The sequence below is a fragment of the Peromyscus maniculatus genome, chromosome 19, assembly GCF_049852395.1.
Source record: "Peromyscus maniculatus bairdii isolate BWxNUB_F1_BW_parent chromosome 19, HU_Pman_BW_mat_3.1, whole genome shotgun sequence".
Classification (NCBI taxonomy): Eukaryota; Metazoa; Chordata; class Mammalia; order Rodentia; family Cricetidae; genus Peromyscus; species Peromyscus maniculatus.
Genome location: NC_134870.1, coordinates 64,013,021 through 64,024,632, shown reverse-complemented (window position 1 = coordinate 64,024,632; position 11,612 = coordinate 64,013,021). Strand labels below are relative to the sequence as shown.

At 41.6% G+C, this 11,612-nt stretch overlaps 1 pseudogene; it reads right to left on the bottom strand.

Annotated features, from left to right (window-relative positions):
• Positions 1 to 4,086: 4,086 nt before the first annotated feature.
• On the bottom strand, positions 4,087 to 6,033 carry LOC102906244 (sodium- and chloride-dependent creatine transporter 1 pseudogene; annotated as a pseudogene).
• Positions 6,034 to 11,612: the final 5,579 nt, after the last annotated feature.

Here is an 11,612-nt window from a genome sequence, read left to right as displayed (position 1 = left end):
TGGCCTCCTACATAAGGTGCTGGCTGCAAATAGAAGTGAGAGTTACTCAGTTTTCAAGATATAAGACTATAGTTTTCTAAGCTGAATTGCTAAATGGTCTTATTAAAAAAAAAAAAAAAAACAGAGCCAGGTATTAGGATGAAAGGCTGAAAGATCGGAGAGACAGAACAAGCCACAGCCAACCTTACCTTACAGACACTTCAGTCTCCAAAGAGACCTACTTCCTGTATACCCACGCCTATATGCCTTTCTGTTCCGCTATATCATTTTCTCTCTCTGCCCAGCTATGTAGTTTGAAGTTTTCTCCAGTCCTGCCCAGCACCACGGACCCTGCAACTGCTTATAAAATAAACACTCAGAAGCTTATATTAATTAAACTCCTTGGCCATTAGCTCAGGCCTACCGCTGACTAGCTCTTACACTCAAACTAAGCCCATTTCTGTTAATCTATATGTTGCCACATGTTCCATGGCTTTACCTGTTGCCTTTACATGCTGCTTCCTGGACAGCCTTTACATGCTGCTTCCTGGCATCTCCTGACTCAGCCTTCCTGTTCCCAGAATTCTCTTCTCTGCTTGTCCCACCTATACTTCCTGCCTGACTACTGGCCAATCAGCATTTTATTTATATAGAGCAATATCTACAGCACTTGGTGTCCACGTGGCAAGAATTCATTAAAAAAAAAAAAAAGTTGGTGGCCTTACAGGCCGTGGGTTACAGGCCCCAGCTCAGCCAGAGTTTATAGGCCCCAGGCCCTGCTGGAGCTACTGGTCTGGCTGCCATGGCCAGAGCTGCACTTGGCCGTAGCTACTGGAGGTTACATGCAGCTGGAGCTGCTTGTGGCCAGATTGCCAACTCACTCACGTGGTGGGAGCTTAAGGAAGTCAAAGTTCAGGCCTGAATCGGCTCAAGCTGGAGCATGTGGCTTTTTTCTCTTCTCTTGGTAGATAGCAGGTGCTTTCATTTTTTAAAATAATTTATTTATTTTTTATTTTATGTGCATTGGTGTTTTGCCTGCACATCTGTCTGTCTGAGGGTCCCCTGGAAGTGGAGTTACAGACAGTTGTGAGCTGCCATGTGGGTGCTAGGAATTGAACCCAGGTCCTCTGGAAGAGCAGTCAGTGCTCTTAACCACTGAGCCATCTCTTCAGCCCCAGCAGGTGCTTTGTTCTCATTCTCTCTCTCTCTCTCTCTCTCTCTCTCTCTCTCTCTCTCTCTCTCTCTCTCTCTCTCTCTCTCTCCCTCTCCCTCTCCCTCTCCCTCTCCCTCTCCCTCTCCCTCTCCCTCTCCCTCTCCCTCTCCCTCTCTCTCTCTCTCCCTCTCCCTCTCTCTCTCTCCCTCCCTCCCTCCCTCCCTCTCTCTCTCTCCCTCCCTACCCTCCCCCTCTCTCTCTCTCCAACAGCAGCTGAGTGGTAAGGTAAGGTGGTCTTGGCTCTTCACTAGTACTCTGATCTCTTGGGCTTTTAACTCTGTCTTTGGCTCTATGTTTCTTATTTAATAAGACTGTTTAGAATTTTGTCTATACAGCTCCATCACTTCCTCTTCCTGCCCAGCTCTGTCACTTCCTGTATATACAGACCTCCAGACCTTTATGGTTAACTAGTGTTAGAATTTAAAGCATATGCCATCATGCCTGGCTCTTTTCGCAGTGTGGTCTTGAACTCATAGAGATCCAGATGGATCCCTGCCTGCCAAGTGATAGGAATAAAGGTGTGTGCTAGCATTGCCTGACCTCTATGTTTACTATAGTGGCTGGCTTTTTCCTCTGATTTTCAAATACACTTTATTAGGGTGCACAATATTGGGGGACACAATACATCACCACATTTCAACTTTTTGTCTAAAATAAAAAATAAAAAAGTTATAAGTAACATAAGAAAAACTATGTTTCGTCTACCAAGAGAAGAGAAAAAAACCACAATAAGTACAATAACTATATATAATATCTACAAGCAATAAATATATCAACACTGTCTAGTCCATTTGCATTTGACAAATTTTGAGAAAATATTTCATCATCTATCCCATTTTGTGAATCCAAAGGATTGTATCTGATTTACCTTCTATCCTAATTTGCAATACCAAAACTATCTTTTGATGTCTTTCAAACTTATACACTTTACACTCCTTTAGTAAGTTTCTTTTCTGAATTTCTTAACAAGGAAAACTATAACTATCTAATCTTCAACTCCCTTATAGACCCAAGAGGGAAATAATATTACCTAGTAAAACAGGAAGTGCAAACAAGCAACTTCCAAAAAAATGTGAGTTATGACAGAAACAGCCAGCTGCCTGGACAGTCACCTGAGGTTTCTCTGAAACATTGGGGCACACATCTTCAGCCTACAGGCTTAGCATATCTGACAGACTCATTTGTGAAGCAGGATTTTCTAAAGAGCCTTCCTACCTTGTCTTGGCAAGGATCAGCAGTCCTTTGTTTTGTATCTTGCTTGTCCATTTTGGACAGCGTACTGTCAGCAGTTGATGTGAGGGAACTTTCATGCCCAGTGGCTAACTTTTGCCACAGTGAAAGTAAACTCCATGTGGAGTTTCTTCAAGGTCCATCGTTTTCTCTGAAGTAGATTGGTGTTGCCAGGAGCAGACATGTCTCTTAGTTATACAAAACGAAAAAAAATATCTGTACTATTAAAACATCTTAAATGCCATATTCTGTAGATCTCTGAAGTGTTTGAAGATGACATATCTAAAATATATTTCTGCTTGACCTTGAAAACATATTTAATATGACTACAAATTTGATTGTAATGAATAACTACTAACTTTCATTTCCTTATATCCTAAATAGTTGATAATAACATTCAAGGATTAGCAAATTGGATTACATTGTTAAATGAACTGTATAGGTACAATACATTGAACAAGGTTAGAAATAATATATGTACAATATATTCTAACAAAATCAATCTCAAATTTGTAGTAATATACAAAATTTGTATACAATATACAGAATTCCAATCCAATGTAAAAATATTTAAAATTAGTTGTCTTCTAAAAGTAGATTCAATAATCTACCTTTTTATCTTATCATATCTATATGAATCAATCCCAAGTTTGTAGCAATATACATACTTTGTATACAATATACAAAAATCCAATTTAAAACTAGTAGTTGCCTTAGTAGACTCAATAATCTACCTTTTAATCTGTATCATATCTATATTTCCTCTTTTTTCTTTCCAGAGTAGATTCAATAATCTACCCTTTATCCATCATTTCTATATCTTTTTTTTCAGAGTAGATTCAATAATCTACCTCTTAACTATATCCTCTTTTTTAACAAGAATTCTAAATCTAATTTCCTTTCTTTAGCCTTTTCCTAACCATTAACAATAACAATTTGTAACCAACCATCCTAAACAATGACAATTATCCAAAACCTATAGAAAGACCAAAAAACACCCACCAGATCTGACCTCTTGGGAATGTGGTTGTCTTGTTCTTGAAATTACTTCCTGCTCTCTGTGGGGGCAAAGGCATCTTTAAGGGATCCTGAAAAGAAAAAAAAATGGGTTAATTGTCAAGTCCTGGGAGAAGTAGCTCTACCATTTGTTGTCCAGTCTCTGCATAATGGGAAAGTGCAGGGCTTGTCTCAAGTCCATGCTTGAGTAGTCTGTGAGGCTGGATCATCCCAGGTAGCCATCTTGAAATTGTCCTGAGCAGTTTGTAGTCTAAAGCCAATCTTTGGGTGGTGTTAATCAGCTTAATGGCTTTATCATAGTCCATGTGGAATCATCCTTGTGGGATCCCATCATCTTTTTAGAGATCTCAAAGTCATTGTTGGATGTAGTCATGGTTCCCTGCAGTATTGTGTGTGTGTGTGTGTGTGTGTGTGTGTGTGTGTGTGTCTACTCTGTGGTTTGTAGCAATATCAATTTTATTTGGAGCAGAATTATGTCTCACAGCCAGTCCCAAGTTTGCAATACAATAGGTTCCATTATCCTTCACTGAGATTTTTTTGTGTGTGTCTGTGTGTGATTTTTTTGTCATTTTATTAAAAATGGAGAAAATTATTTTTCTAGCACTCATGGTGCTTCCTCCCCATTCCCCAGGCAGACCCCCAAACTGTCAAGGAAAAGCAAGCCCTCTGTCAGGATGGGTAGAGGTTAAAGCAGGGGTTGCTATGGTTACCAAAGGACAAGCTGGTGATATGAGCTGGGGTTTCCTATCACATGATACTCTCCAGACGACCTTGCTGCTCTCAGATACTGAAGTCAGGGCAGTCAGACCCCTGGCATCTGCATGCTGAGCTCTGTATTCGAAGTGGTAGAGGTTCCAGATAGGCTGAGTCAGGAGCTGCCAGCGCTTTGCCATGGTTCCTTTTACCCTGAGGAGACAACCCAGGAGGTGGAGGGCAGACACTGCCTGGAAGAGAATGCAAAGGCCCAGGCTATGGCTTCTCTCTACCATGGGTACTTGGGTATTATTTTAGACCAGCGGCTCATAGTATATAACCTTGAAGATGAAGATTGACCATGCAGACCAATGGGGGAAAGGACCAACACAATTTCATCCAGGGGCAAGATCAGTACCCAATCCTACAGGCAATGCCATCCATGAAGCAGTCAGCTCTGTAAATCCAAGAAACCACCACACACTCGCAAAAGGCTTGCCAAAGCAGGGTAGTGCCACTAGCAGAGTAGTAATCAAACAGCTAGAAGATGTACATCCCGCCTCCGGTCACCATGGAGTGATCGATGACAAAGTAGAAGACACAGCAAAGGGCCATGGAGCTCTCCCTTTGGAAACGGAAGTAGTAGGAGGCCAGGAGGAGATCCAGGGGCCTGGTGATGAAGCCCTCCACACCTACAAACTGGCTGTCCAGACAGAACTAGCAGCATGAAGAAGAACAAGGCAGCCCAGAGTGGGGCCACAGGCATCAGTGTGACAGCCTGTGGGTAGGCAATGAAGGTTAGGCCAGGCCCTGATTCTGCCACCTTGGAGATGTGCACACCCTGCTCTGTGGCCATAAAGCCCAGGATGGAGAAGACCACAAAACCAGCTTCTTTGCTGGTTGATGAGTGCCAGGATGATGGCGTCCTTGTACCACTTATTATTGAAGCGATTGTAGCTGCCTAGGGCTGTGAGGGCCCCCAGGCCGATGGTATAAGGGAAGACAACCTGGGTCCCGGCATCTATCCACATACCTGGGGGGACCCCATCTTTGACCAGTCAGACTTGAGATAGTAGATTATACCATCCAGGGCTCCAGGCAGCAGGACTCCTCGGGCTAGCAGGACAATGAGGATCACATAGGGGAATGTAGCAGTGAAGTACTTGATCTTTCCTGTTGACTTGACCCCCTTCCACACAGAGAAGTAGACCAGTACCCAGCAGGCCAGCAGACATAGGGTCTCCTTCCAATTGAGGGCCCCTGGCACATCCAGTCCTGCAGAGAGCCTCAAGACTTCGTTCTCCCAGAACTCTATGACAGGGGACTGACTTCAGCAAGCTGGTCACATGTGAGGTTGGCCAGGCTGGTACTGGCACAGTCTTCACAGAGAAAGATCTCCACACAGTCAGGAGTGTTCTAGGTGTGGCCGCATGTGGCCCACTGCAAAGTGGTGAATGACTTGACGAGGTAATAGAAGTCCCAGGCCAGCACCAGCATGAGGTAGGTGTTGCAGTAGAAGAAAATCACCATGGAGGCATAGCCCAGGCCTTTGAATAGGGGACAGATGTTCCAGACATTGGTGCTGCCGGCCTTCAGGAATTGGCCCAGTGAGATTTCCAGGAAGAAAATGGGGATTCCTCCAACCAGGGCGATCAGGACATAGGGAACAAGGTACACACCTCCGCCATTCTTGTAGCACAGGAAGGGGAAACACCACATGTTACCCAGGCCCACAGCGAAGTCCATCTGGAGTGTCCCTGTCTTTTGAGGTACCCCAAGGCCCGCGGGGCCATCGCACATGGCTAGGACACCATCTGGCTCAGGTACATTGAAAGGACCCTTCTTTTGGTCCTCAGACACGCAATACGATAGATATCGTTCTCGGAGCTCTTCTTCGCCATGGTCGCTGGGGCTGCGAGGCTGGTGGTTATGAGGCTGGAACAGGGATCAGAAAGCCTCGAGGGTGGCTGGTGGGCATAGCTCTCTCTGGCTGCACCTGCCCCTAAAGCACCACATTCTAACCTTTACGAAATCCTCTGCCAAAGAGAGTGAGTTGCTGTTTACTCAGACTGAAAACCTCTTGAGTCCTCACCCAAAAGTATCTCAGCTGAATTGCTGCTAAAAAGCCTCTAGTTCCTGGTGTTCATGCCTTATACCTTTCTGTTTCCTGCCATCACTTCCTGGGATTAAAGGCATGTGTCCTTCCCAAGCAAAAACATGAGATCTCAAGTCCTGGGATTAAAGGTGTGTGCCACCATTGCCTGACTTCTATGTTTACTATAAAGGCTGGCTTTTTCCTCTGATCCTCAGATACATTTTATTAGGGTGCACAATATTGGGGGACACAATACATCACCAAGTAGTTTGTTTCTAAGACACTTTTTAATTTATTTGCTTCACATATCTGCCTTATCTTAAGTCCTAAAGCAGTTAATATTCTGTACCACATGAGTTCTTCATTGATTATCTGTTTTATATTTGGTAGCGTTCACTAATTGTTTCTCACATAAAAATCTTGTTTCTTTAAACGGATTGTATCTTCCTTGAGTCTATGCTACAAATTTTCTGTTTCCTCATATTCCCCACACATCTATCCTCTCCTCCAGTTCTAACATAGCTGTTGAGAGTTCTTCACAGTTTGTGAAATATTTTCTAATGTATTTGAACATTTGGTTGTCACATAAAACCTGAAATTTTCAGTATGAAAATATCTATTTCTATCGTTGAGGAGGTTGGGACTCAAAAACATTAAGAGATTCTTTCTCTTTTCTCTCTTCGACTGGACTCCTGGAGCTCAGCCTGGTGCATGGTTGTGATCTCTGTATCTGCTCCCATCAGTTACTGGATAAAGGCTCTATGATGACAGTTAGGGTATTCACCAAATTGATTACCAGGGTAGGCCAGTTCAGGCACCTTCACCATTGTTGCTAGTAGTCTAATCTGGAGTCGTCCTTGTGGATTCCTAGGAATTTCACTTGTACCAGGTTTCTTCCTAACCCCATAATGTCTCTCTCTGTCTTGTTCATTGTTCTCCCACTCCATCACTCCCCCAGCTTGACCATCCTGTTCCCTCACATTCTCATCCCCAATCCTGTATCCTCTGTTGCCCCCCTTCATGCCCAGTTTACTCATTGGGATCTCCACCTTGCTTATCCCTGATAAATCGGGGAGGGGCTTGGTCCTGCCTCAACTGAATGTACCAGGCTTACTGTCCCCCTCATGGGAGGACTTACCCGGTTGGAGGAGGGGATGAGGGGTGGGGGAAGAAGGTTAGGGGGGAGCAGGAGGAGGGATGAGAGGGGGATCTGTGGTTGGTATATAAAAATGAATAAACAATATTAAAAAATAAGAGTTGCACAATAAAAAAAAGATTCTTCCTCCCCAGCCATTGTCTATGCATCTAGTTAAATGTGAAACTGCAGCTAAAGTAGAGGTGGATTTGCTTCCAAAAACTTGTGTTTTAGGCATTTGTTTCACCTTAAGATAAAGGAAAATAAAGATAGACAAAGCAAGAGAAGTGAGACATGGGACATCAGTACATTTTAATTATGCAAATGCCCCTTGATTATGGTGGCATTTCATCCCAATAAACATATTACAAGTTAAAATACCCTAGCAAAGATGCATTTAATATTTCTAACCCATAGATGTATAGTAACACAATGTACTGTAGAGTCTCAGACCTTTAACCTTGTGACTATTAGCTAATTGACTGACCGTCATTGTCCTGATTCTTGAGAGAGTATGATACCAAATGTCACCAGCTTAGGAAAAGATCACAATTCAAAATCTGAGCTACTCTTTCCATGGAATGGATATGACATTTGCATATTTTACATTGGTTGTCATATGACTATCCAGCTGTGAACAAGAAAAAATGGTGGTATGAAGTAATTACATGTAAGTGCTGGGTACTTGAAGAACAGAAAAACAACATATATGGAGTACTTATGAGTTTGTCATGGAATTTAGATAGCACTCCCACTGATGATGTAAAATCATTAGTGTTCTAACCAGCAAAGACATGAATGTGATAACCTTTCTTTTCAGATTGCAACTGTCTAGAGACTAACTGAACACTGTGTGAGAAAGGAAAGGGTTTCTTAGAGACTAGCACAACAAACAAAAATTACATGCCTTGAAGATCATAGCCTTTTCCCCAAAAGTGTTTTTCAAGTACTAAATCAGTGCCTATCTTTGACAAACCCTTTATTTTCTGGAGTTTCCAATCTCACAGCAGAATAGAATAAAGTTGGAATGGTGACTCTGTTGGGAACACTGGTAGAAACAGCCATAATGATCAGGGTCAAGAATTGATTACATGACAGTAAAAGATACAAGGGAGAAGTAATACAAAGAGACTTCAAAATTCCATGTGATTCCCACCACTCAGTACATGTTCTATAGAAATAAAGCTATTATATCTCAGAGGTGAGTACATGCTTATGCTTATTTCAGCACAATTCGTCAGAGGCATGATGTGGGATCAACCAGGGTGTCCATCAACAGTTGAGTACATGAAAACAATGTGATACACACACACACACACACACACACACACACACACACACACACACACACACACAATGGATGCTATTCAGGCATGAAAAGAATGTCATTTGTGAAAATATGTATAGTACTGGAAGATATCAGATGAAGTGAGTAAGCCAGGCACAGAAAGGCAAATCCATGTGTTCCACTCATTTATAGAAACTAAAGCAGCTTACCAATAGAAATCACTCATAGAAACTTTTCAGTATACACTAGGGAGAGGAGAGGGGAAAGAAAGAGGCTGGAAGATGGGTCTAATAGCACAATAGGACAGCTATAGCCTTTCGTAATTTATTTATATTGCATTTTAAATTACACATTATATATATGTATGTGTATATATATACATTATAAAATAAAGCAAAGAGTTCAAAGTTTCCTATAATATATAAATGACAAATGTTTTAGAATATGGAAGAACTAATTTTCCTATTTCATTATTATATACTGTATACATGAATCAAATTGTGCTGTAACCCCTAAATATTTACAAATATGAACCCCATAATAGTCTAATGATATTCAGAAGATATCATTTTCAGATCTCTATAGCTTTCTACATGGCTAGTTATGTCCTAATCTACCCATAAATCTGCTCAGGGAGAATTTCAGCACTGGGCACTGCTGTGGGTTCATATAATGCAGGTGGCTAACCCACAGTTTCTGATTCTATGGCACTGAGAGTTTGTTAGGAGGCAGGATGTTTGCGAAGCAGGAATTGCAAAAGGTAGGGAAAACGACACATGAAAGAAACAGACAATAATGGATGTTGTGTGATGAATATGCTGGGTATCTTGGAGACAAGGAAAAGCAACATGGAAACTGGCTGGTGGACAAAGGGGAGGAAAAGGAGTAGGAAAGTTGGTGACAGTGTGGATTTTTAACTAAAAAAAGGAACCATAAAAGTAACCACTCATTATATACAAACGGAAATGGCTAAGGGGACTCACAAAGCAAGACACTGTGGTGGGAGAATCTAATCTGTGTAGGTAGCTAGGCAGCTTCCGTTTGCAGCAAATGATGATTAACATAGACACCCATAACTGGCCAAAGTACAGAGAATAAAAGTATAGAATGCTTACCCATAAAGGGAACATATATACTATACTCTCCCCCTAAGAATTATTGCAGAAACTGTAAGAGCCAGAGGTGGTAGATGATTACAAGGAAACATCTTCTAATGCAGCAGAGAAATGCACATATAAATTTATGACAGCATGAATAGAACCTGTGTGAGCCCACGCCAGACCTAATCCTAGCATGGAGAGCAGAACTGGACACACAATCATACCCCTAGCTGTGGAACAATTGGCATTTGTCAGCTGCTAGGAAAGGAAAGGTCAGTCTTTTCTAAAAGTGAAGTCCCTGGTAAATGAATCATACTCCAGAAGAAGACCACACATCCAAGAATATTTTGGATAGCTATCATGCAATAATCTTTTAGTACACTGTCAATATGCGTCATTCTGATTGGTTTGATAAAAAGCTGAAAGGCTAATAGCTAGCTAGGCAGGATTTGTGAGTCAGAGAGAATGCTGGGAAGAAGAAGGGTGGAATCACTAGGAAATGCTAAGATGTAGAGAAATCAGGATTTGCAGGAGGTGATGTAATAGCCATGAGCCATGTGGCAGTGCATAGATTAATAGAAATGGGTTAACTTAAGTTATAAGAGCTAGTTAGAAACAAGCCTCAGTTATTGGCCAAGCTTTCATAATTCATAAGAAGTCTCCATGTTGCTATTTGGGAGCTGGCTGGTGGGCCTGAAAAAGTCTGACTACAAATGTGGTATTGTATTCCCCCAAATATTGTGCATGCTAATAAACTTATCTGTGGTCAGAGACAGAGCAGCCTTAAACATAAAGGATAGGCAGTGGTAGCACATGCCTTTAATCCTAGCATTCCAGAGGCAGAAATCCATGTGTTCAAGTATACAGACAGGCATGGTGACTCATCATGCCTTTAATCCCAGAAATCAAGCCTTTAATCCCAGGGAGTGTTGGTAGAAAACAGAAAGGTATATAAGGCATGAGGACCAGAAACTAGAAGCATTTGGCTGGTTAAGCTTTCAGGCTTCTAGCAGCACAGTTCAGCTGAGAGCCATTCGGATATGAGGACACAGAGGACTCCAGTCTGAGGAAACAAGACCAGCTGAGAAGTTGGCCAGGTGAGGCAGCTGTGGCTTGTTCTGTCTCTATGACCATCCAGCATTTCACCACAACAACTGGCCCTGGGTTTGATTTTATTAATAAGACTCTCTAAGATTCATGCTACATACAAATGATACCAAATGTGTAATCATGTATATCCACATAAGACATGAGAAAGCTTTAAAGAAAGGTTCTAAACACACAAAAACAGAGCCAAATACAGCTTCTTAGTCTCGTGTTTCTCATGCGGGTCATGGTAGAGAGACATGTCTCCCAGCAGCTGCCTGCATGCCTGAGCTGCCACTGTGTCATGAGCTAAGTTGCATGGTGAGTTTAAAGTTTTCTGTCATGCAGACAGAAAGGGTTACAAACACGCAGTAAAGCAGATTCAGACAGAAAAAAAAATCTCTGAACAGGCCACAGTGTGTTTAACAATGTACATAGGCTTAAAGAAAAAAAAGTTAGACAGTTATAGAACTAACTAACTAAATAGTTTAAAAATAATAGAGTATTGTCTTTAAAGAAAGAGTAAAGTAATAAAAAAGAATAAGTTACATAGAGATGAGAAATATACAGGGAGTCTGGATCCTCTATGTTCCTGTGTTGTCTTTGAATTTTTTGATTGCTGATGAACAAACAATGGCTATTGAGAGATATTGGATTATAGAAACTGCTAATTAAACCAATCTGCATATTTTTAAATTGTCTTAACTTCAAAACGGAGTTCAAAAATATATTGTGTTGGAGAAGAGGTTATACCTTTGTTTTCACAGAAAACAAAA